Source organism: Molossus molossus, unplaced genomic scaffold (genome assembly GCF_014108415.1).
Source record: "Molossus molossus isolate mMolMol1 unplaced genomic scaffold, mMolMol1.p scaffold_m16_p_3, whole genome shotgun sequence".
Taxonomy (NCBI): Eukaryota; Metazoa; Chordata; class Mammalia; order Chiroptera; family Molossidae; genus Molossus; species Molossus molossus.
In genome coordinates, this window is record NW_023425366.1 from 60849597 (window position 1) to 60877338 (window position 27742).

Here is a 27742-nt window from a genome sequence, read left to right on the forward strand (position 1 = left end):
CAAAAACCTCAAAATATGTAATCATGCAATAACATTGTTGAAGGTGTGTATATGGTATATATAGTATTAAACAGCTAAAGAGAAAAACACTTTATAGTGACAATTATTTAAACTTTTTTCCATGTTACTAGGTAAAAGAGTAAATTTGTATTTTTTACTATGCAAAACAATGGGAGAAAACAAATGGAAGGATCAAGGGCTCTTGTAGAAAGTTCTGATTGCCTTGCTGTTTGCAGAGAAAAAACTTAAGGGGCTCATGGTTAAGATGATGAATTAATTTTGTGTACTCCTCTCCTCCCACAACCTTTGTCAAAATGATAACAAAAGAATAAAAAAGGTATTTTTCTTTAAGAAAGGAATAGAAAAAGAGAACAAAAAAATAATGGACATGGAATTTCAACAACTATTTGGAAGCCAAGCAGATAGAGAGGTATAGGCTGATTGTAAGGACAGCCAAGAGGTGTGCCAAAAAGTTCGGAGAGACTAAATGCAGAGAGAGGGTGAAGGACAGGGCTGAAAACCAGAGAAGTGGTGGAAAGTTTGAGTACAGACAAGGTGAACTACCAGATCACCTTCTTGCACGTGCGCGCGCGCGCGCGCGCGCACACACACACACACACACACACACACTCACACACTGTCCTTCACTCTTTCCAGCAGGAGAGAAGAGGTTATTCTCCAAAGAAAATTAATTATACTGACTCTGGTTTAAAGGATCCCAGACATAATAGAGGCTGAGGTTAAGACACAGGAAATAAATAAATGAAAGGTTTTAAACTGTAAAACCTCCATCCCTTTCTATGTTTTCCAAATGTTGGCAGCCAGGAACATGCCTTCCTAGATAGGAGTCTTCAAGATACTTCTCCAGAGAAACTGAATGGGGCCCAAGAAAAGGCCTATAACAACTGAAATTTGAGGTTCCCCTAAGAAATGCTGGTTTACTACTAATCCAGATACAGTGACGTTTAAGCATCAGTAAGCTCTGACCATACATGCAGAGCTTTCATTCAGCTTTATAATGTCCTATTCTTAAAATGTGATTGGACAACAAAGGATCACCGGACATAAGGAAAGTCTTCAATGTAAAAAATAGAGACAAACAATCTAAGACAGAAGGAAAGACAGTAGCCTAAAGAACAAAAGAAAAATGCCCCCCCAATCTGAATATTAATATCAGTATCTTCAGATATATGAGAAATTATTGTGTTCAAAAAACAAGAACAGAATATTATATAAAAGGAGTGATATACATGAAATAACTTTTGAAGATGAAAAATGAAGTCTTAGTCTTAATTAAAAATTCAACAGAAAAGTGGAAGAATAAAGTTAAGAAAATAATGCAGAGAGATGGCAAGTCAAAGAATTGGAAACCGAGAGAGAAAAAATATGAGCTATGAATTGCCATCTATCTCAGCATAATGAATATACAAAGAAAACACATTCCTCTTGGAAACACATTCACAAGTTAATGGTAGATATCCCATGTGGCTGGTGTTATGATTCTTGAATTTGCAATGGAAGAAAATGCCACAACTTATAGGGAAGGGCCTCCAAATAGTTGGAAAATGGCCCAGCTCACAACGTGCCAAACTCAATATGGTCCAGATTTGAATAAACACAATTTCCCACAAGTTTAAGGCTACCAGACTGACCCAGGTCACTCTTAGAACTGAGCATTCCAAGGAGGGTAGCCAGTTAATCACAGACTATTAGAGGGGACTGCGTCCTCTCCACTGCATTTTATCTCCATCTCATCCCCTCCCATCTCAGGCTGAAAAAAGCCGTATTTAAGTCTGTATCATATAGCCTAAACAGTGCTGATTTATTATAGTGTATTCATTTCAGAAATGTTTGATATTATTTGGTATGCATGTTGTAACACATGGGCTGTTGACCAAATATTCTCCTTTTGCATACAAGAAGATTATATTTCCTCTTTCTCTTTGAAGTTAGGCATGGCCATGTGACTACTTGATCAATAGAATTTGAGCAAAAGTGAGTATAAATTGCTATAGGTTTTTCTCTCTGCCATGGTGACTAGATAAGTTCCAACTGCTTTTCTGTTAGACTGAAGTGAGAATGATATGGAGCAAAATTCCAAGTTAACTCATGGATAAGTAGAGTGTGCAAGAGGAAATCTATGTGTTGTAGTCTCTGAGATTTGAGGATTGTTTATATTACAGCAAAATCTAACCTATCCTGACAACACAACTACAATATAAGTATAAAAATATAGTTTTTTCTTGTAGCCAGTCAGCTAATACATTTGATGGGTGCCAATCTCAGCCTTCAATCAGTGAGCCATTCTGTTTTCTTTAATGGTTCTTCCTTGTGTTGTTTGTTTAGTTCTGTCATTAATTTTGTTCTGGGGAATAATTTTGATGAATAATGGCAGACTAAACATTACAAAAGTTTGTTCTGGAGGTTTCCTTAGATTTTCTTTCAGATTAGATGTTAAAATGTAAACCTTCAAAGAAATGGGGGAAATAGAGGCTGAAGAACAACAGGGAATTAGAAACTGGTGGAAGATGTTTTACATTATGAAAGGCAAGCATCATTGCAACTTGGAAGATGTTACTAATTGTATGAGTAGTAGCTGGAAGAAACCATGGCCACAGACATGCCATAATTCAATTTAAAAAAAAAAATAAGGATGTTAATTATTTCTTGCTATGTAACAAATTTCTCCACACTCTGCCAGAATTTAGAAGTGGTTTAGATGGTGGTTCTTGCTAAGGATCTTTTAAGTCTGAAGAGTTTCTTGAAACAGGGATCTCATCATAGGACTGCGTTGAGTGTACTTATAACATAACACCTAACTTCTTCTAAAGCAAGTGATATAAGAGAACAGTATAGATCCTTCAATGTTGTTTATGGTCTAGACTTGGAAATTACACTCTGTCATTTGGACAATATCTTGTTTGCTACACAAGCCAATCACATTCAGTAGGGGAGGAATCAACATAAGAGCATAAATACCAGGAGACAAGGATCAATTGAGGCTATTTTGGGGACTGACTACACAGTGCAAGAGCCTTTGTCAATATGTAACAAAGGGATTGCTTTTCCAAAGGGAATCTGCTATAATGGTCTGTTGTTGATTTATCATTCTAGAAACACAATCTCTCCCATCCCATCTGCATGTACTCAATGGGATAAAATAAATAAACATATTTCAATAATACAAAAAATGATTGACCAACACTTTTCATGAGCTACTACTGGCTTTAGAAGATATTCTTCATCAATATTCCATAGTGTTTTCTTATTATTTGCATAAAATTAAAAATAATTGAAAAAAAATTGAACTTTTGGCATTTCAATTAAGTGTTTCTTTATTAAGTACAGTATTTTTCTATCATGTAAATATCAAAATATATTAACCAAAAAAAAGTTGAATTTTTATTTTCTAAAAGTAAAATCTAAAAAAAGAAAAACAATTTACATTGTATAGCACTTACTATCCACTGCAACTGTATATTTTTGGAAAAATTATTTCCTCAGATTGCTCTGCAATGATAGATAGTCATCATCTTAATTTTCCTCCTTTTCTCATGCCTTTAAAATTGGAAATATTTCTTGAGTTTTATCTTAATGACATTCATTATATACTTTAAGAATTCTCATTTGAAGGAAAGTTTCAAGTTTTTATTGTTCTATGAAAAAAAGCAAATATAACAAAGTATTTCATTTCACAAAATTTTAGTAAAGACACTACTTCTATCCTTGTTTGAAATTAAACAACATTTAAAAATTCACGTTGATTTATTTTTCTACATAAAGCTGCAGAAAACATTTAGCATGATTGTAACAAGACCATAACCATCTAAATGTCTCCTACATTTCTTGCTTCTCTTCAACCAGAATGTACTCTATTGACTGTCTTAGGGCACTGATGATTCTCATTTCAAAAATTCTTTTCTAGTTTGGATTGTCTGTAATCTGGAATGTATTTGTCCACCGATATCATCAGAATTCCTCAATTTAGTATTCTCCAGCCACAGACTCTAACACCCTTTTGTGGGAAAATCTAAGAGGCTTAGCAGAATGATGTGCTATAATTTCTTGTGGCTTGATTTGAGAACAAAAATCTTAAGCTTTTTCATTTTGTTCTCTTCCTGGTGTCACAGATATATCTACTTTTCTTCCTACCACTGTTCCCTTTGTTTCTGCTTATAGTTTATCTCTTTTCTTGGTTCACAAGAGACATAGAACTTACTTTTAAAATAATAATAACAGTAATAGATAACTGACATTTACTGAATGCTGCTACAATTTAGATGCTAGTCTGAGGTATTCTGTATTATCTTATTTAATCCTCACAACAACCCTAAATGTAAGGCATTATTTTTACCCTTATTTGCAGATGAGATAACTGAGGAATTTAGAAGATGAATAACCTGCTTAGAATCATGCAGTTAGTACATGACAGGATAAGAATTTAAACTTAAGCAGTTTGACTTTGTATCACATCTCTTGTTAACCATGAGATGATCTGTAAGAATTCCTAAAGTTATTTAATGTTAATGTATTACTTCATTTCTTTAATCCATTGCTTATAGCTGGGAACAGAATCAAACATCACAGACACTTCTTGAGCAAGCCGTAAGTGGCCATGAGACTAAGCTGTTCTCAGTCCCAGAAATTAGAAATTCTTTTCCATTGTACATTCTTATATCCTTGACAGGAAAATGGATACCTTTTCCCACTGGAAACTGAACAAGGTCACCTTGGCCCAGGTTGTCAGGAACAAATACTTGTCTACAGGAAGATGACAATATTGCAATTAAAGATTTCTAACATTTCTTTAAAAAAAAAAAAACACATAGTAACATGTAGATATTTGATGAATACTTAACAAATATGAGATGGTAATATGATTTATTAGTTCCACTAAGTAATTTTGTTAAAGAAAGAATGATGAGTGAGTAGATAGATAAGCAGTCCAACAGGCAAGTGGTCAGATGATGCCCTCTAGCTAGACAGAAAAACAGTAGTTGTAATTAGAAAAAAATCAGAGGCAGCCTGTTGTTGCACAGGTAGGGATTGGTACGTCTTTGTAAAAGGAGGTATGGACATTGGCCATTGTAGGGGAAGTTAAACATCTACAATGCAGGTGAAAATATTCATATAGACAGTTGTAATGAGAGTTTGGAATTTGGAGACTCACTGCTCATTCTGAAATGAACAGTCATGAGTTTTAGAAAATTATTTTTCTTCTTTTAGTCTTGGATTCCTCTACAAAGTTAGGGAGTTGGAAAAATCAACATTTCCCGAAGAGTATGCTTTGGAATAGCAGCTCTTTGGGATATAAATACACACAATAAATAGCAGAAGTTTCGAGTCAAAGTAGGTATTATAGTCCTTCAAGTTGCAAATAACAAAATACCTGACTCAAGTTGGCCTAATAAAAAAACAGGATTTTTCCTCTCCATAGCTTAAAAGTCCGGGAGGAGAGCTGGCCTTTGCAATGGCTGATTCCTATGATCTAAGTAATGTCATTAGGCAGAATAATGGACACCCAAAGATGTCCATGCCCTAGTCACTATAAACTTCGAATAAGACAAAAAGGACTTTGCAGATGTGATTAACATTTGAGATGGAGAAGATTATCCTGGGCCCAATTTAATCACACAATCCTTAAAAGTGGAAGAGGAGAAAGGTGATATAAAAAGGGCTTAGCCTGCTGTTGTTACCTTTGAATATGGAAAAAGGGGGCCACATGCCAAGGATTATAGTGGCCTCTGGAAGTTGAGAACAACCCTCTACTGAACAGCCCAAAAAAAAAATGAGGACCTTGTTCCACAACCAAAGGAACGGAATTCTAACAACACATATGAAAGAAGATGGATTCCTAGAGCTTTCAGAAAGAGACATAGCCCTGCTGACTGTCTGATTTTAGTCCAGTGATCTGCACCATATATCTGACTTCCAGAACTGAGAACTGTCAAACAGATTTGTGCTGTTTTAAGCCACTGAATTTCTGGTAATTTGTTATAACAGCAACAGAAAATTAATACACCTCCTGGTTCTTATTGGCTTTCTTATTGGCTTCTTTCATGAGCCAGGTGGTTCCAGCAGTTTCAACCTCTTTCTCCTAGTCTTAAAGACAAATGTAAAAAGAAAGGGTCTCTTCCCAGTAAATACTAGAAAGGTTCTTGGCCTGATTTCCACTCACTAGAAGTGGGCCATATGTTTATCCTTGAGCAGTGACTGTGGCTGGGGGTGAATTTATTAACTGACATAAACCACATGCCTATTTCTAGAATAGGTTAGAGTTAAGAATAGATAAGCCGCTTTCAAACCATATGCTGTGAGACAGGGCAGGAGAGATTTCCATAAAAGTAACTAGGGTACAGATAGCAGAATTAGTTTTAGACAGTCCCCAAAAAGTGTTCACTAGTTTGGAAAGCTCTCATTAAGCAAATGTAACCAGTTTTACCTACCGGGATTTCTTAGGGCCTATAATATACATAATGAATATCCAAGAAGGAGAGTATACTGTTAATGTTTTCCAAATGTATTACTTTTGTGTTGTTGCTGTTAAAAATCACTACATATTTAGTGGCTTAAATAATACAAATTTATTATTTTATAGCTCTGGAGGTCAGAGGTCCAAAATGGGTTGGCATGGCTGTAATCCTTCTGGAGGAAGTTTTGCTCACCTTGATGAGAACAATCCAGAGGATTTGTGGCCACAAAAGCCAGATGGGGATAGTTTCTGTCAGCAGCACAAGGTGAGAGCAGAAGCCACGAGCTCCATGGACCACTCGGGAAAACGACGCACAGAGGTAAGCACAGTTGTCAACCTCAGGATGCATTCAGGAAACAGCAGTATTAAAAGGTTACACTTTTTTTAATTCAAGATATAGTTGTACAGTAGTGGACTTAACATGGATGCCAGCCTACATGTGGCTCATTAAATCATCCCCAAGAGGAGGGGATACATATTTCCTAGTTAGGACAAAGGCATCAGATGTGCTTGTGAAGCAACTGGTGGTTTCAGTGGCGTGGAGGGGGAAAGCCCTATCACAGTGATTTGAAGACTGAACAGGAGGAGAGAAGGAGGGTACCTTCTATGGTATAAGCTCAGTACTCCTATCAGGGCAACTTTAAACTGCCAGAAAGAAAGATTTTCATTGTGGAAGAAAGGTGAATCAGAGAAGATACATTAAAAGAACAAATGGAAAGAGAGGAAAGAGAAGGAACTGTGGTGGAATATGGGTTATGTCTTTTATGGCTAATAAAACCTAGATTTTTATTTTGTTAATTCTTACGTTCATAAAGCTCCACATAGTTTTAAAAGTTGTTTCACATTGCATTTGACTCTTAAAACATCTTGGGAGATTGGTAATACAGCATTCTTATCCCACTTCACACATGAGGAAACTAATGTGCAAAAAAGTTCAATGCTAAGTGACGGAGCCAGAAAATGTACGTAGTAATGGACCAAGGATGAATGTCACCTGCAAATTCAAATTCAGGTGCCCATCCTAGCACTTGTCACTGAGGAGCAAGTTGTATCAAACCACTGAGACACTGTTTGCACATTTGTTAAATGAAACACGTAATATCTGCCTTATACAGATGTGAGGATGAACTGAGATAAGATTTGCAAACAACTAGGACAGAGTAGAGCACAATCAATATCAATAACTCCCTGTTCCCCTGTTCTCTACCTAGAATTTACATTCAGGTTATGTGACTCCAGGTCATCAGTTATAAACTACATGGCTACTATGGTCATTGACTCATTTATTCATTTTCAAACTACATAATCTTTGGCTTAATGAGAATCTAAAAGTAGAAATTAAGTTTCTTACTGCATTTCATACAGAATCTTTCTAATTAAATCAATTATAATTTTGGAATACTTCTTAAAAATGACACATCTTGCTTCCTGCAAATGGGTTTTCATATAGACCTGGGAATACAGAGATAATTCTCTATAGCCACCTTCAGCACACTGATGTACTGAGAGGGCTAATAGAGTTCTGTGGTTTTCAGGGACCAGAGAGAGAAGAATGTATTAGTTTTGTGTTGAACTACAGGATTATCAAGACGTAAGAATTGTCTCAGATTTTATAACTAATATTTTACTGTGTATCACATGTAATTCTATTCATATGATTAGAGAACATGAAGACTGGGACAGACTGGCGGGGGTGGGGGAGTCACCATACATATAATCTAAGAAACTTCCACCATAATTTAAAACTCCTTTGTGAAAACAGTAAGTATGAGTTTAACTTGTGGCATGATATACATGCATATATATGCCAATCTGGCATTTTAGTGTCTTAAGTAGTGGCTGCTTGTGAAGATGCACTCTGGTAACAAAAAATATAGCATTTTTAAAATTGATGCTAGCATTGTATCTTCAAATTGAGAGTAAACGCAACAAGAATTTTTTTTTTTTCACATTTCCAGTATTATAATGCAGCTGACATAATTATCCACTGGTCATGTTAATCTCAAAATCCACAATGCATTTTTATGACCTGTATAGTGGAAAAAGTGTTCAAAGATGTGATAATGTACAGCTTTGTTTGGGTATTTATTATCTGATTATCGTAATGTGCATCTGTTCTAAAGATTCTGATCTTGAAAACAATATGTACATTTCTTACAATATTGTACCACACAGTGTGCTGAAAATGGCTATAGAGAATTCTCTCTGTATTCCCGGTCTATGTAAAAACTCATTTGCATCTAACCAATAAAACAAAAAAGGAAACTTGTAAACAGCTGGTTTATATAGATTTTTCAAAAGGCTTATGTTCTGATCCATAACATGTGTGGAATTTGTATTAGGCTTGGGGAAAGAAAAATAGAAGTTACTACAGCTGTGAGTCAAGAAATTAATTCCAGGGAAAATAAATAATATTTCCTTTCTTAAAAGATAGTAACAAAATGTGTTTTGGTTTGGATGTGTTTCTTGATTTTACATTATTTGCTATGAAATATACCTGCCCAGAAGAGCAATAGCATCTAAAATGAAATTATTAACCTGTTTCATAACTCTAATATGAGGACACCTCTACTCATAATGTTCTAGTTTTTAAAGATAATTGACTACAGTTGAACTTATCAAGGTACTAAAGAAAGGTTTACAAAATTTCAGATAATTTGTGTACGTGTTCAGTTCTTATAGTTTAGTGTCCATAAAGACTGGGTAGTAAAGTGAGGTGTCTTGGTTGTGGGTTTTTTTTTGTTTGTTTTTTTAGGATAAAAAGAGTACAGGATGTAGTTTTACATACAATAAACTCATTAGAAAGAATCTTGTTTGCTAACAAATTCAATTACTTCATGGTTTAGATCAGTCCGCCTGTGTTGTCACTGTAGTTTGGAATATGTATTTCTGTGGGTTTAAAACTTTTCCCCTAAATCCACATTTGAATAGAGCTCTACCGCATCATTGTGTTTAGGCACCGTTAACAGCCGCTGTCATAGCTGAGCAGTCTCCATTCCTCTTCCTGTCAAAATCTTCTAAATGCTTCCTTTTTACTGAGCATTTCAAAATTGTATGTAAAATTATATACTCTGATACAAAACTGGCACCAAAATATGGCTCTCATTTAACTACCTTTATTATTAGGAAATTATAAGAATATATAATTTTTTGCCAATTTTATTTTATTTTAAGCCCAACCTCAATGCCTCTGTATTTAATAGGCTGCTAAGAAAGATTCTTGTGTAAACTTTACAGCTATCTTTGACAATAAAAACTTTTGCAAAAATAAATGTGCCATTTTTTTTCCTAGTGTTATGATTACAGAGTAGAACAGTACTCAGGATCTAAAACAAATATGTAACACTTTCTTTTAGCAGACTAGAGCTAATTTAATGACTAATTCAATGTTATATCAAGCTGCACTGAACTGACAAAAAATACTTTTAATAATTTCTATAACTCTTTATTTGAATGAAGATATTTATTCATAAAAATAGAATAGATGCTTCTTCCTTATTCTTCCTTTACTTGGTATTCTTATTTTAAAAATTTAAGGAAAACCAAGGAACAAAAATTAATGCTGATATTATTAATAATAATAGAAAATGGAAGATAAGAGTCTAGATCTCTAATTATGTTAAGTAAGTTAGAGTCTACCTATATAATGGAATAGTGTATGTAGCTATTTAAGTAATGTTGTAGAATATGTATTGAAATGAGAAATTGGTTTTAACAAAACTGATAAGAAAAGTACAAACAGAATATATGTTATGACTTAATGATATACCAAGATCTTAACAGTGATTATATTTGAGCAGTCAGCATGGTGATGATTTTTGTTTTTTAAATTTTCCTTTTTCCTTTTGGTTTTTCTGTGTTTCTGAATTATCTGCATTGGCTGTTTATTGTTTCTGAAATTAGAGACAGCTTTAATGATATCCTCATTAAAGAAAAGAAGAAAAAATGAATGCAGAAGCAAAAGCCTGTATGCTTTTTCTGTCGGCATGATGCTGGGTTCATGCTCATCTGTCCCCCTCTATTGACAAGCTCCCTTGGTGACAAGTAAGGGCAAGGAGGACTGGTGATGAGCCTATACCTGAAACAGTCTCAGGTTTTATTATGATTGCTCAACCTCGTTGAAGAAACTCATCATCTGATTATCATTATTTTGTTTTTCCCCAAATGTTGGACTTACATATCCCCCAGTTAATAATAAACGTATTCTGATCAAAACTGTTGTATGACTATCAGGTGTATAATACATATAGTGCTTTTACAGAACATATATAAAGACCACTATATTTTAATGCTATTATTTGTAAAGATTTTTGCAAAGGCAAAAAAGTACTTTTAACTTATTTTGCAAACTAAGAGGGAAAGATCATTTCTGTCAACCTTCAACTATATTCAATATTCAATCATCTGACACATTTGTCATTTCCCCCACGTTTGTTAATGCTGTTTTTATCTGGTCATCTGCCAAAGGGAAATCAGGTGTCAACAGTTGCTTCTGAGTTCCAAAGTTCTAAAAAGATATAAAGACAAATTTTGGTTCAAAAAAAATCTGTGAAAAAGTGACAAATTCTTGTAGCATTATTACAATATGTTTCTTTAATTTGAAGATGCTGAACTTACAACATAATTTTGTTAAGTATACCAGTTTTTCCATAATTATGTGGACCAGAAAATAAAGACAGGTCTGGAACTTGAGAATACTCCCCTCTACTATTAGAGTTTTTATTAAATTATTGTAAGTATAGTGTTGGGGAAAATGGCCTAAATTTCTTGCTTTATTTCCAAACAGGTGCTTTAAAAGACAATGAAAAAATATATATAAATAATAAAATAATTGCCTGATAGAGAAATAATTCTTAATTGGTTTGAAAGGTCTAATCATGGATTTGGTAATATGCTTTTCTTAGGAGACTTTTTACCATAGGAATGAAGAGCCAGGCCAGTTCCACCCTAAACCAATACTGTGACCTTGAGCAAAACCTAGGAACCCTGTAAGTTAAGCTTCCTCAGTTACACTTCACACAATAATTTTAATCATATGTTTGAATACATGTTTAATGGTAAAACTGACTATTTAAGCCCATAATGATGAAAGAATGGACTAGATAACCTATCAGGTGCATTGTAGCCTGAAATTCATTTGATTTTATATATGTATATGTTATCTGTATAACATTTATAAATTTTCAGGCATAAAGTTATACTAGTGATGAGAGCTTATATATCAAACTGCCCCACCTTTCTATTTGCAGCCAATTACTACTCCAGTCTAATGTTTCACTGTATATAAACTCATTTATTCTTTCATTCATTTCAAATATGTGATGATATAGCTATAAAATCAACATTTGGTTATTTTGAATAACCTAAAATAGCAAATAATTTAAAAATCACTTCCACTTGACTTTGGAATCTATTACATTCATTGTTTTTCCAGAAAATTTACCTCATAATTATGTTGTGTGAACGCGAAATGAGTTTCTATTCCAAATTTACACATTACATTCTGTTTGCTGGGTGATGAGGAGAAGCATCTCTGGGTTAATGTTTGCCATGTTGCCATGATGATTAGGATCAATTGAGTGTGTCTTTAACTCTAAATTTGGTATCAACTCTTATGAGTCAAGGTTACCATTTACTGTTTTATAACCTTTTCTGGACCTTGTCAGGATCTCCCCTTTCCTTTTGCAAATTGTATACACTGTGTGCATTGCTTTTGGAGGCTTTGTTTTTATACTCTCTATGAGTATTATCTACTCTGCTTCTGTAACAGTTACCCATCATGACAAAGAGAGAGAGAGAGCCTTTTAAAAAGTATTTTTAAAAATACTATGTTTACAAGGCATTATTATATAAGAATAATTCTTAACCCTCCTCTAAATCCTCATTGTAATCTCAACTCAATTTCTTTCAGGTCAGCCTAGGTAAAGATGCTCTTAAAGGCTGCTCTTCTGACCTGGTGAATTTCCACTTCCCTGGTTATCAGTCACTATCAGAACTTTGACCAGTTCTCACTCCATTCATTCTATACATGTGATCCCTTGTCAGCTTCTTTTACCCCAACTCCAGACTTTTTAATTTTATTTTTTTAATTTCTTTTTTTTAATATTGATTTTAGAGAGAGAGGAAGGAAGAGGGAGAGAAAAATAGAAACATTGATGAGAGAGAAAACATCAATTGGCTGCCTCCTGCATGCCCCCACTGGGGATCAGGCCCCACAACCTGGGCATGTGCCCTGACCGGGAGTCAAACTGGTGACCTCTTGGTGCATGGGGCGACGTTCAACCACTGAGCCACACCAGCTGGGCAGACTTTTTTATTTTAAAGAATGTATCTCAATAAACAACCTCAAAAGGTTTGATTTTGGGTGTTATGCTTCAAAAACTATTTCCCAGGCCTGGTACAACATATTTTGATTACTGACATACTGTCACCTGAATTCCTTAGGCCCTTTGCAGTTGAAATATTAATGATTATTCCACAAAGACACAACCTTTCAGTATAGTCTTATTAATTGCTAAATTTTAAATAAATTTATTTAAAACTTCTGGGACTGAATTTATTTATTTATTCATTCTACAAATATTAGCAAGTGTTTACAATGGGCCAACACTATTTCAGCTGCTATGGATACTGTGGTTAACATGGAAGACCAAATGCCGATTTTCATGGAAGATATTTTCTAGTTGGGAGAATTAAACAAAAAAATCTAAAAAAGAAAATATCAGATTGTGATAAGAGCTAAGAAAAAAGAAAAACAACAAGGTAATGGGTAGAAACTTTCCAAGTTAAGTATAGATTAGGTGGTCATGGAAGACATCTGAAGAGGTAACATTTGATTTCACTACCAAATGACAACCCCCCCCCACACACACACACACACAACCCCACAGTCAAACCTGAAGATCTAGGGCATTAGAGAAGATGCAACCACTTTAAGGAGGTATGAGCTTGGCACGTTCCACAGCAGACCCTCTGGTTGGACTAGGGTTGGGACACAGTGAGTGAGGGGAAGAATAGAACGCACCGCGGTCTGGGAGACAGGCAAGGTTGCGGGCAGTGGAAGGAGATAGCAGTGGGAAGCCATTGGAGGCCTTTATTTAGTGAATGTACACGCTGATTTATATTTTTGAAAGATTGTTTGCTGAATGGAGAATAGACCATAGGGTGGAAGCAGGAAGATCAGTTAGGAGGTCTTGATCATCACTCAGGTGAAAGATGAGGGTGGTTTTGATTGAAGTGGTAGCTGTGGAGAGGCCGATGGGTGGACACATTCAGCATATGTTTCAAAAATAACTCCAGTAAGACTTCTGAAGGATTACTTGCGTATAAAGAGAGTATGAGGCAAAGAATGATTCCTAGATATTTGGCCTGGGTTGGTGGGTCAATGGTGGTGCTAGTAACAACCTGCATACAAGGGAGATGACTGTGGAAAAGAAAGTTGCTGGAAGAGGCAGAAACCAAGCATAGGTTTTGGACATGTTAAGTTTGAAATGCCTATTAATCTTTCAGTGGAGATATGGAGCAGGAAGTTGGGCTTTGAGTCTGGAGGTCAAGGCTAGGTATATGAATATGAAAGAATAAATGAGATAAAGATCTTCAATTTTTAAAATAACTTTCAATACGATCTCTTGTTTTCTCTGTTGGGGGTGGGGAGAATTAGGAAGAGAGTCGACTCATTCTGCTGTGAAAATTGAGATGCATGCCAAAGCCATCCCCTTGAGGTAGCTTTTTTCTAAGCATGTTTATTCTAAGGATGGAAAATTAATTACAGCAACTTAATTTTGATGTGCTTAGATGATCAGGAGGAAAAGAACCTTGTCATTCTCTCAGATTCTGACTTAAGAATTCTGCAGGAAAAGTTGTTCATACAGTAGCTGCAAATATTATTGAAATCACAATATATCATCCAAGAACAAGGGTAAGAAATTCCATAAGCACACTTATTCTTGTAAGATTTCCTGGCAGATGTTATGGATGGAAAAGTTCACTCAGAATTTCAATAAGCAGATGTATGTTTACTTGGTTTTCTATAGAAAAAAATAAATAAATCACCCATTTTATAACTTTAAAATTGCCTCTTTGCTTCTTATCACTAGAGGAGTGATATCAGGGTCTGGCATTCAGATAAATATGATACATAATAAATAAAAAAATGACCACTGTTATTCCTTGACACATTTTAGTAAAATCTCTTAAGTATAGCAGAGATGTATAATTTGGTGATCCTACATAATCATGTCAGACCCATCATTTCATATTTTAAATTCCCACAAAAATTTTTGTGTGCATATTATCCACAAGAATTTTTGAGTGCATTTTTTTTTTTACATTAACCAAGTACATCTTGCCATATTAAAAGTTCTTGGAATGTAGAAATGAGGTTTCATCTTTTCATGTCAATGCTATGATTTGCTAATTATAATTCAATCTGAATCACTTTGAAAATTCTCATTGCCCCTTTCATTATAACTGAAGATAGAGTTGGACAAATAAATAAAGATCCAGTTCAATGAATTTATCCAATGATGAATATGTGTCCTTTTGTTGTTGTTGAATTATGTTTTGTTTTAGCATAGTAGAAAGTCCTTCCTGAGAGGGTTCACTTGTGACCCCCAAGGAGGTAGGAAACCATAAAAAGTGTACCTACCGCAATCAAAGAAAACTGTCCTTATTCTCTTCCTCAGCCATATGCATCCCAATCACTCTTGTAACAAACTTTAAAGTTATGGAGGCTTCTGTCAGTAGAACTGATTCTACCAATTCACAGTTCTTCCTTTTAATGAACATAGATATTAATCTGTATCAGTTTCCTTTTTAGCTTAAAAAATTCTAATGCCATAACAATCTCACTCATCAATGTTTCAAATTTTAGGAAAATCATTATGGTTTTTCATTGACAAAAATACATTTAATATCTGTTATTTAACTGCTATTTATTTGTTTTTTTGAATTTCAAATGTATTATGACATTTTCTTTGCCATTGTCTCATTAATAATGTTTTGAATGCATTGTGGGAAAAAGTTATCTCTAGCTATAAGACAATAAGAAAATTCTAATTCCTATTGCGTTAAGCGGAAATTCAAAATGAAACTGATAGGTATATTTGGGCAAATAGTAAAAAGTCATGTATTCATTCAACAAATTTTTAAGTCCCAATTATTGTGCAAGTGATTGGGAATATAAAGATGAATATGATACAGTCCCTCCTCCCAAGAGTCTTAAAATGTAGTAGCAAGAAATAAGCATATAAAAGAGCAAGCACACCAAAGTGTTTCATGAACTATGATGGTAATATGTGGAGGAAGTGAGAGAAGAATTTTAAATTCTGCCATAATAGGCTTCATAGGAAAGGTGTTCTTTCAAAGCCTTGTGTTATCAAGAAAAGCAAACAACATTTTTAGCATAATCTTCATCTCTTTTAATGAATAGTTCTATCTTTTAAAAAGCTATCTTTGCCCAGCCAATTTGGCTCAGTGGTTGAGTGTTGACCCAAGAACCAAGAAGTCACCGGTTCGATTCCCAGTCAGGGCATGAAAAAATAAATAAAAAGCTATCTTTAACAATGTTTTTGCCTCTATAATGCCAAAGCATCTTTTGAACAATAAAACTTTAAATGATCATTCTTTGGTTTACCAACATGCTTTCCCTAAACCATTTGGTTGGTAATCAAAATTACTAGTTTGGGTGTGATTTAGGCATAACCTAGATACTTGACTGGAAGCCCAATACTCTCTTGAAGTTACAGATTTTCTTGCCACTGTCCAGCCAGATGATTCCCTCAATATAATTAAATTCAATTCAGTTATTTGGATGCTAACTTGTATCTATGAAAATATACATCTGACCCAGCTGGAGTGACTCAGTTGGTTGAGCATCATCCTGTGCACTGAAAAGTTTCAGGCTCAATCCCTGGTCAGGGCATGTACGAAAAGCAACCAATTAATGTTTCTCTCTCTCTTTCTCCCTACCTTCCTCTCCTGGGGTAAGGATTAAAAAAGGGAGGGAGGGAGGGAGGGAGGGAGGGAGGAAAGAAAATATACATCTGTAAGTTTGTGTTTCAGGACCCAACGTAAATTCTACTGCTTTTTGTTTTTAAGTAGTCCCAAGGACAAGGTTTTTTTTGCTGATTTTTTCTCTGACTTTTCTTTTAAGAAGAAACAGAATGTCACTAAATAATGAGAAAATAAGTAGAATTTCCAAGACATATGAAAGGAAAATGAGTACAAGAGAGGTTGAAAATTGTTATACTTATTTTCAAAACTACAAAATGAATCCCACGTATTAACCTTGGAATTAGCTAAGCTCTAGGCTCTTCTTATTTTAAAGTTTGAGGGTTCCACCTGGCTGATGTGGCTCAGTGAATTGAGCATCATCCCATGGATTGAGAGGTCCCAGTTCAATTCCTGGTCAGGGCACATATCTGGGTTTCAGGCTTGATCCCTGGTGGGGAGCGTGCAGGAGGCAGCTGATCAATGTTTCTCTCTCACATGGATGTTTCTATTTCTCTCTCCCTTCCTCTCTTTCTAAAAAATCAATAAAACTTATTTAAAAATAAAACATATTTTAAAATAATTAAAGTTTGAGTTCCCCTTTCTCACCTATTTACTCCTCAGCATAAATATTTCTATTCTCAACAGTTCATATTAAAGCACTCTTGACAAAGTCACAAAGACTACCTTAAAGATGAATGCAATGGGCCCTTTCCATCCTCCTTTTACTTGAGCTTTTGGCAATATTTGACATCACGAGCTACACCCGTATCTTTGAAACATTCTTATCCCTTGATTTATATGATTCAAGATTTCCTCTCACCTATTTAGCCACTCCTTCAAAATACTCCTTTAAGACATTTTTTAAAACACATGTGGGTGCTTCCGTGTTTGGTCCCAGGCCCTCTTCTCTTCTCATTTTATACTGGCAGTTCTCAACTAATTCATTTTTTTTTTTTAATCTGAGCAAAGCAACACATTCACTCTTCAGAATGATCAACACAGAAACATACAAAAAATCTGGTGCATTATTTTAGCCAGTTCGCAAGATAAGACATCCTCCCCTGCTCCATGCAATTTAATAATGTAATCTTCTCCACTTACCATCAATATGCTAATTCCCAAATTTATATTCTCACTCAAGATCTGTTTGTCTTATATGACAGACTCATATATCAATGGCTTACTAGACTCCGCTCATGTGTCCCTCAGACATCTCAAACCCAATATGTCCAAAATGTAACTTCTTCTCTTCTTTTCCTCTCCTCGGTAACTCTTCCTCTGTTCTTAGGACGTAGTGCCACCATTAATGCAATTATGTTCAGAAAGCTCTCCTTTTATCCCCTCACCCTATCTATCACAAGAACTGTGAATTCTATTGTCAATATATGTTTTCAATACCTCCGTTTCTCTGCATCCCAATATCTATCCATTTCATCAGGCCCACCATTTTCTCCCTCTTTTTTTTTTTTCCACATCTTTATTGTTGGATGTAAAATGTATTACAGATGTTCCACATTTTTCCCCCATTGACCCCCTCCTCCCCACGCCTGCCCCCCTCCCACCTTTTCCCAAACTATTGTCCGTGTCCATTGGTTATGCATATAAGTTCTTTGGTTTATCTCTTCCCACCCCCCCAACCCCTTTCCCTTTGAGGTTTGTCAGTCTAGCAATGAATTTGTGCTTCTTAATCCCTTCACCTTTTTCACCCATTCCCCCAACCCCCTTCCCAACTGGCAACAAACAAAATGTTCTCTGTATCTATGAGAATGTTCCTGTTCTTCCTGTTCATTTTGTTTGTAGATTCCATTGTTGATAGATATGTATTCATTGCCATTTTGTTTGTTCATACATTTTATCTTTTTCTTTAAAAAGACCCTTCATCATTTCATATAATAACGGTTTGGTAGTGATGAACTCCTTTAACTTTTTCTTGTCTGGAAAAGTTTTTATATGTCCATCGATTCTAAATGACAGCTTTGCAGGATAGAGTAATTCTGGTTGTAGGTTCTTGGTTTTCATCACTCTGAATATTTCTTGCCACTCCCCTCTGGCCTGCAAAGTTTCTTTTGAGAAATCAGCTGACAGCCTAATGGGAACTCCCTTGTAGGTAACTAGCTGCCTTCCTCTTGCTGCTTTTAAGATTCTCTCTTTGTCTTGAACCTTTTGCATTTTGATGATGATGTGTCTTGGTGTGGGCCTCTTGGGGTTCATCTTGTTTGGGACTCTCTATACTTCCTGAACTTGTATGTCTGTTTCCTTCACCAAGTTAGGAAAGTTTTCTGCCATTATTGTTTCAAACAGGTTTTCGATTTCTTGTTCTCTCTCTTCTCCTTCTGGCACCCCCGAGATGCGAATGTTGGCACGCTTGAAGTTGTCCCAGAGGCTCCTTACACTATCCTCATTTTTTTGGATTCTTTTTTCTTTTTGCTGTTCTGATTGGGCGTTTTTTGCTTCCTTATATTCCAAATCGATGGTTTGCTCCTTGGATTTACGTACTCTATTATTGAAGCTATGTAAATTATTCTTTATTTCAGTTAAAGCCTCCTTCGTTTCTAACTGTGCAGTGATTATTTCTGACTGGTCCTTTTTTATGCTCTTGAGGCCCCCACTGAGTTCATTGAGCATCCTTATAAGCAGTATTTTGAACTCAGCATCTGTTAGGTTGCTTATCTCCATTTCGCTTAGTTCTTTTCTTGGGGTTTTGTTCTGTTCTTTCATTAGGGACCTGTTTCTTTGTCTCCTCATTTTGGCTGCCTCCCTGTGTTTGTTTCTGTGTATTACTTAATGAGAGGTATAGGGCTCGCTGAGACCCGATGCTGCTCGTTTGAAAGAATTTAGGAAAAACCTGAAGCAGGATCCAAGACAGGCCAATCCTGTGGTTAAGCAACTGGCAACAGCTTGGGTGGGCCTGAAAGTTGGGTGGGGTGGGGTGGGGCCTCAGGGAGTCAGCAGGGCGGGGCTACCAGTGTGAGCCAGGTTGCTGGAGTCCCAGATATGGAGACTGTCTGCCGCCCCAGAGAAGGGCTCACCAAAGGAACAAAGGCCTCTGACAGCAGGTTTGTCCCCGAGGAAGCCCCCTCTCCAGCCCTCGCTCCAGTGCCAAACAGCTCAGTTCTTCCCTGTATTTCTCTGGTGCCCCTTGAGCTGCCTTCCCTCCAAGCTTAGAGGGAGAGAGTCCGATAAGTTCGTGCGCTGGCCCTTTAGGGAGCTGCCTGTGGCTCCAGCCAGGTCAGCTTCCCTGAGCCTCAGTTTCCGCTGGTTTTTCCAGCCAGAAGTTATGGGGACTTCTCTTCCTGGCACTGGAAACCTGAGCGGGGCACCTGGTGTGGGACGGGGACCCCTCAGTCCTCAGGAAGGACCTTCCCAGCCGCGGGAGCCTCCTGATTTTTATCCGCCACACTTGGATGTGGGACCAGCCCATCACGCGGGTGCCGCTGCCGCCGCCCCTCCTACCGGTCTGGATGTAGCTGCTTTTTTTTTTTTTAATTCCGTAGTTGTAGGACTTCCATTCAGCTTGATTTCAGGCGGTTTTGGATGATGGTTGTTCTGTAGTTTTGTTGTAACTTGGATGTGGTTGTGGGAGAACGCGATACTGCGTTTCCCTACGCCGCCATCTTGACCGGAAGTTCATTTTCTCCCTCTTGACCTACTGCAACTACTTACTAACTGGTTCTCCTACCTCCAGTTTTTGGGGGGTTTTTTTGTTTTATTTTTTCTTCTTCTATGATGTATTCTCTGTGCCCATGCAAATGCAAATTGGATTATGTCGCTTCCCAGCATTCTTCTTCTATTCACAAATAGATCTATCAACAAAACTGTTGTGTAGTTATGAGAGAGTTGGTACAAAGAATGTTTAACTGGCTCTCATAATCCCTAAATCATTCACTGAAAGGACATAGAGCTAACAGCTGATCGTGTCCTGATTTTTTCTTTATGTGATGAGGTTTGCATTAACAATTGTCTTTGCTAAGATTTCACAGGAAAAAAATGAGGCAGTAATAATCTTAACAACATCCTTTTGCATAGCACGCTACAATTCACAAGATGCTTTTATATATGTTCAGTTGCAGTAAATGTGAGATTACTTTGAAACACTAAAACTAGGAGATTAAAGAGAACATTTTTTTTTTCACAACATATTTTATATATGAAAGTCACTGAGAATCAAAGTAATAGGACAGGAAAGAAAACTAATGTTTCTGAAGTTTGACCCCAGTAAGCTCTTTCCAACTATCAGCAGACCACCCTATGCATGGTTCAAGTCTTCCTGGAGAGCTGTGGCCCCTCCCATCCGTTGATGGGCTAGGTAATTTTAGTGTCTAGACTGCTGACACTGGCCCTTGAAAAGTCACATTTGCTAGAATCTCTAAAAAGCATCCTCTTTGTTCAGAAACTATTCAATCTGAAATATGATCTCTCTGTGACTTTGAACTACTTGTAGCAGTAATTTTATCTTTTAGTGGAAAGCCTGCAATAATATTATGTCCTTGGAGGAAAGTGGGAAGGGAAAAAAAGTCACATCACAGTGAGTGATTCAAAAAATACAAAAAATTAATATAACAAAATCTTTAGGAAAGGCATAGAAATGTATGTACAAAACTGCTCTCCCCTCCCCGTTTTGTTTTGTTTTGTTTTGGGTTTTTTTGTACCAGTTTGCTTGTCTTTCATGAGAGTTTGAAAAAACTGAGGGAAATGTCTTTCTGCTTCTAGCTACTACAAGTGTCTGTTTGGATAAGACTGACTTTGGAGAGGAAAGTATGGGCCAGGAGTAGCTTACTCCTCCCCTTCCTTCACAAAATATGACTTTGGCTTCCTCCTTGGCCAGAACCATGGGCAGAGGAAGAAGCTATAGGGCAGGAGAACATGTAACTGTGACTAAATGAAAAGAGATTTATGTCACCACCAAGAAAGAGCCACAGGGCCTTTGCACTGGAAACAGCAGTACTTCAAGGAGGTTCACTGAGTGTTTTAAAGCAGCGAGTCCAGGTTCCACTGACGTCAACAAAACTGTCATGGCACATGGATTGAGATACTACTGCTTCCAAGCTAAAATAGCCAGTTTCAGGATCTACAGGGGGATAAGTGGGAAAATACTTTGACCCTGGACTCACAGTCACAAAGATCTCAAATGTAGACTTTTGACATTATTTCCAAATGAGGTCACACATGCAGCTGTCGAGCTATACCGACCGGACTGAAAGAAGTTCATTGTGTCACTTTAAACTCATGCATTGCCATGAAGACATCACTGTTGACAGCCTAGATCAAATTCCCTGCATTTGCCACCTGAATTACTGCAGGAGCCACTGAAATTGTCTCCCTGCTTTCACTCTTGCACCCCTACCATCTATTCTCCAAAAAGAAGCCAGAGAGGTTTTTATTAAATGCAAATATCATAACCCTGATTGCAACCTTCCAGTGACTTCCCATCAAACCTAGAATAAATGCTAAGTCCTTAGTACAGCCTATACAATTCTATGTGACCTGAACTTTAGCTATTTCCCCTCCTTCATGCCAATCAACTTCACTGCACTCCAAGCAGACTGACCTCCTTGCTATTTCTGGAACATGGCAGAGATGTCCCCATCACAGGGCCGTTGCACTGGCTGTTTCTTGCTTGGAAAATTCTTTCTCCAGATATTTCATTGCTTCTCCCTTTCATCTAGATCTTTCTGCAAAAGTAATTTCTTCAGAAAGGTGTTCCCTGTACAAACTATTTTTTAAAAGCACCTCTATTGTTCTCTACCCTTTCAGGATGCTTTAATTTTCTTACACACACACATCTATTTTACTTATTTAATTTTTGTCTTTTTCAGAAGACTATTTATAAGCCCCGTGAAGGCCACGAATTTTGTTCACTGCTGCATCTCGTGCCTAGAACAGGAATGAGGAGAGCACTCTAGGTACTCAGTAAATATTTGGTGACTGAACGGGTGAACTGATGGTCAGTGGATGATATTGCCAATGATGTACTAAGAACTGTTTTATTTCTTGCTTATGTTTTGCAATGAAATCACTGAAATGCTAAAAGACCTGCGGGAGCTTGGCAGCCTTCCCTGTCCCACCCCCAGCTCCCTGGTCCATCCTCTGGCACAGGAAGGAGCCTCACGAAGACGTAAAGGACAGTCCAGGGGCAGTCCCTGGTCACACTGCCTCTACCAGCCACCTCTTGCAGCAAACTGCTACCCCTGAATACACTTTGATCCAGGGTGTGTACACCTACAGCAAGGTCTGCCCTGGGGGGGAGCACCCAGGAAGAAGGCCACACAGGCCTGGAAGTGAGCACAGGCAGTTCAGGAAGGGAATTCTGGAGTTCCCGGTGTCTGAAGCATGGTCTCGAAGGGCAGGTCATGGACTATAGTACACATGTCCTCTGACATGGAATGAGCATGGCTGAAGGACAGTAGAAGCGGGACCCTCTAAAGCTATGTAGCCAGCCATCAGTCACTTGTGGCTCTTTCAATTAAAACTTGATAATAAAAATGTAGTGAAATTAAAATTTTAATTCTTCAGTTGCACTACATTTCAAATGCTGAGTAGCAGGAGGGATCACAATACCTGTTATCTACAAAGCCATTGTAATCAAATGTTCAGTAGCCACATGTGGCCCGTGGTTACAATATTAGTCACTATGTGGCATAGAACCTTCCCATCCTCAAAGGATGTTCTGGTGGACAGCACCAACGCTGCTCTAAAGCATGGGACCTTGTCCCTTGTCCCTTTTCCCCAGGCTTAAGTGAATTACTCTATAAGCTTTGTTAAATGTATTTGATTTATTCAGAAAACATTTATTGAGCATCCACTATATTGTATGTGCCATAGGAGTTATTGGGAAAGCAGAAATAAACAAGGTACAATGTCCGCCTTCAAAGAGCCCACCACCTCGAGAAGTCCTGTGGCTAAGCCACTAAAGACTCGAAGTAAAGTGAGTATGACAGATCAAATGACAGAAGCCTGGCTATTGTTGTATTTAAGTAGCCTCAAGCAGTATATAAGTATTCTACTCAGTGAAATGAGATACAGAAAAAAAGTGGGGTAAAAAAGTACAAAAACCAATCCAGCAATATATAAATCAAAGGAACACTAGACCCAGAACTTCTTACGTAACAGAAACTTTTGCCTTCTAAAGTAGGCTCAGTGTCAGCTGGCAGGAATGACAGGAACTGGCCCATCTCACTTCATGAAGTTTGTTTTGTTTTGCTTTTTAGAATAATCTAAAGAGAGAAAACATATGGCTTTGTTAAAAAGCCACATCTTCAAAGTTGTATGTCTCTGTGGTTTAATGTTTTTCCAGAGAAAAATTACCTATTTATATTTGTAATCCAATATTTCCCCAAGTATATTTTTTTAAGGTTTCTTCCTTCAAATTTTCTCCTAGTAAAGAACACAAAAAATATTAGAATTCAATTAATCACTCATTTTTACACTCAAACTAAAGAAACCTGTTTCAAAACAAAAAATTACCTTTCAAAGTTATGCTTGGATTTATTTTTCTGAATTGGACCCATTTTATTCTGGCAATTTTGTTCCATTCTTACAAATATATTAGCCAGTCTTGCATAGATGGTGTGTGAGGATAAACATAGGTTGGTATAAAAATGCTTACCTGACCTCAAAAGTGGTTTCAAGTTTTCCTTCTTACTATTTCCTGGCCATCATATCTAAAATGTAAGAGGATCCTTTCAGAAGCTTTTGAGAAGCCGGAACTAAGGCAAGGATCAGCTCCTTAGCAGCTCTAAGACTTTGGGATTTGATTAAGTTTACTAGATTATTTGTTGTGTCTATCAGCCTAATTACTGTTAAATTGTTAACTTGGTTCTTCATTTCACAGAAACGCTTGATAACTGGCAGCTGTCAGTCATGTACATTTGAAATATGTTATTCTGAAAGTGTGAAGACGTGTTTAAATGCACGTTCTCCCTTGGGGATGAATTCCCAGGCCAACAGAACACCATGCCAATTGTTGGAAATTTCCCCTCATTATCATAAATGTGATATTTGATCCAAGGATATTGCCTAAATAAACTAAATTGCCATTTATAATCTGTTGGTGATTCCACGTGTCTAACCCAGAATGGGCTTTTGCCCTTCGTTGATCTAGAATTTTCACATGCTTTATAGAGGTGCATATTATTAATAGTAGTGATGTATATCCACACCACCTTACGGATTTGTATTGTCTGCATTCACATTTCTATTTTTTCAGGATATTTATTCAATTTCAAGTGTTTATTTTCATGTATTTTAAGCATATTTTATATGCATATGCAATTAAATCCTATAATAACTCTTAATGAACTAACTGTAATGAGTTTATTCTGCAAGAAAAACATGGAAACATTATAAACTAGTTTAATTCTACTTATATGTCCTGTAAGGAAGAAAAATTGAGATGAAGAAAAATTGCCTTTGGAGAATTGGTGAATGTCTCACTTTCAGTAGAATATTAGAAAGATAATAGTAATGGTTCTATGATGAGAATCCTTATTTTTTTATTTTTGGAGATTCATAAACTTCTCCAGTGGCTTTTTCTCTCTTCGTAAAATATGTAGATCTGTAGAATATTGTCATTACTGTCACATTCTATTAAACATATTTTAATTTATTTTTAGCATAGCATCATAAGTGAATTGACAGTCCGAACTATAACTTATACCGAAGCAACAATCTGTGTAATCCAGAAAAAAAGTAGCTAAATAGCTGTCTACAAAGAAGACATATTTCATTGCAACATTAACTCCTATAGAGTAAAAGCAATGCTTTCAAATTTAAAAATAAAAGATTGAGAATATGCTATTATCTAAGCCTGTATCTAGATATATTGGCTAGATCAGTCAGGAATATTTTATTTGTTGCCCAAACCTCAAATTCTAAAATTTAACACATTCCTGCATTAAAATTTTTGAATTTTATTTATTGATTTTAAAGAGAAAGGTGAAGAGAGAGAAAGAGATAGAGAAACATGGATTTGCTGTTCCACCATCCATGCATTCATTGGTTGATTCTTGTATGTGCCCTGACCAGGATCTGAACCTACACCTGGTGTATCGGAACGATGCTCTAACCAACTGAACTACCTGGTCAAAGCCACATTTCTGCATTTTAAAGAGGGGCTTAATATCTTATTTAAGGACTATGTCAGCAGAGAAACATCATAACAATTGTTCCAAGAAATATATTTCACCTTCGTCTACCTAGTAGAATCAGTTGCTTTTAATGTAAAAATTAGTCTAGTCACCTGCACTATTCTCTCTCTCAAAGTGCCCTGTAGTTCTAGGACTCTAGGCTTCTAAGTTGGGAAGCCAGATTTTGATTTTTTAAGGAATCCATGTTCAAGAATTATAAAGCAGTAACTTTCCTATGGGACAGAACTGAGAAACTTGTTATCCTGGTTAACAAGTCTACTAGAATTACCATTAGAAATGAATGCAACAAAAATAGTCCTACCTGCCACTCTTCTCCATATTACACTGATTATTGCCAATTTATCTTTCAGTTATCTAGGGTTCCATGTATTATGACTTTGTTTTGTTGTGTTTTGTTTTGCAAAGGGGGCTTGGGAGAAACAAAGGTTCTAATAATTATGGGAAAATATGAGTGAAATAAAAGATTTCTCAGATCTAATAGAACAGGCCTTCCTCGTACATGAAGATGCTCATTATACTCAGAGTGGGCAGTGTTTCCTAAACTTAATTTACAACAGAAGCCATCTTTTGAGATACTTCTAAAAATTAACATCTCTCAGAATCAGTGCTTAGCACACAACACATTCTCAAGAAATGTTTGGATGAATATATGAATGAATGAATAAATGAATGAATGAATGAATGAATGAATGAATGAACGAACGAACAAATTGAGTTTAAGTGTTAACAGACATATTATTTTCGGAAACTTCTCTGAGGTCAAAGAGCATTTATAATTTATATTTTTCAGGTGCATGAAGCATCCAGTAATTTCATGCAACCTATGAACACAAAGTAAATATTTGCTAATGTCATTGAAAACAGAAATGAAGATATTTGGCTTTTTAACAATAACTTTTTTATAGTTGTGTGGTGGTCTCCCACTAGTTGTAGTGGTAATACTTTATTTTTTTTAATTATCTTTATTGTTGAAAGTATCACAGATGTCCCTCTTTCCCCCTCCATTGAACAACAACATCTTTCAAATGGCATATGAGGAGAGTTCCATTGCCCTTTACACTCACAAACTAGTTTTCAAGAGACTATATAGGTACCATAGTTGAAAGTGAGTTGGGTTAATAACATAAAAATGATTTCACTTAGATAGTGCATTATCTGTCGCTAATATTTTAACTATCCAAAACATTAGAGTAATATATGACCAGAAATGGGCTGCAGGAAGGATATGACATTCTGAAACATTCTGGTTGATGCGCTTTTTGATGGGCGTAGAAACATCCTCCACTTCACGTTCACGTTCTCTCTTTGGTGGCAAACATGAGTGCCAGCTTCAACACCCCGTGCTGCTGCTCTGAGAAGACCACAGAATGGACCCAAGGGGGCATTGCCTGGCCACCTCTGTCTCTCCAGGGAAATGCCCCAGGGTGCACAGGGTTCGTTACGGCCTTGGCAAAGCACCAGCACACACCAGCTGCGCGTGGGACTGCTCAGCCTCCTGCTCGATGAAGAGGAATAGAAGTCGTCAGTCTTCCTCTGCAGGTTTTCATTAACTCTCTGCTAATCTGGAGCATTAATTCTTGGACTTCTGGGAAAACAGAGTTGTTTAATCCTAAAATCTTAAAGGCAAACATCTTTCTTTCAAATCTACTTCTGGAATTTGTGAGCTTTTGAAAGTAACATTCACAGAAGATTTGAAATATCCACTTTTTGTAAAGAACAAGTTAATGGTGTGAGTTCCCTGTATTACCTGATATCTGAATGTACCAAATTAGAAGGAAAAATAGGGGGACTAGCCTGGGGGGCAGGGTGGGAATCTTTTACTTCAGTTAGATTTACAGGGAGTCCTTGTAAACAGGGTGCTAAAAAGTGTGTTGGTTTTTTTTTAACCTTTTGTGACACACAACAGAGCTGTGAAATCAGTGAATTAAATAGTTCCAGTCCCCTGGGCACACATGAGCAATAGCATAAAAATGGACAGCACCCATTATAACATTACTGTTATGGAGCAGATGGACAGCTTCGGTTTCAGTCTTTTGTCCTTACTTCAGAATGGGGCAGAACTGGGAAACGACTGTAAATTTTCTCAAAAGAGATGAATAGGAAAGCTGTTAACTTTTTTCTTATTAAAAAA

General features: G+C 36.6%; 1 long non-coding RNA gene across 2 annotated transcripts; it reads left to right on the forward strand.

Moving 5' to 3' along the window:
- The first annotated feature begins 6347 nt into the window (after nt 1–6347).
- On the forward strand, nt 6348–24667 carry LOC118642214. Of its 2 annotated transcripts, XR_004961680.1 has the most exons (4): nt 6348–6791; nt 22282–22375; nt 23288–23390; nt 24297–24667. It is a non-coding gene; the product is annotated as an uncharacterized LOC118642214 (long non-coding RNA). The 2 variants fall into 2 exon arrangements; XR_004961679.1 differs by lacking the exon at nt 24297–24667 and having other exon boundaries at nt 23288–23844.
- Nucleotides 24668–27742: the final 3075 nt, after the last annotated feature.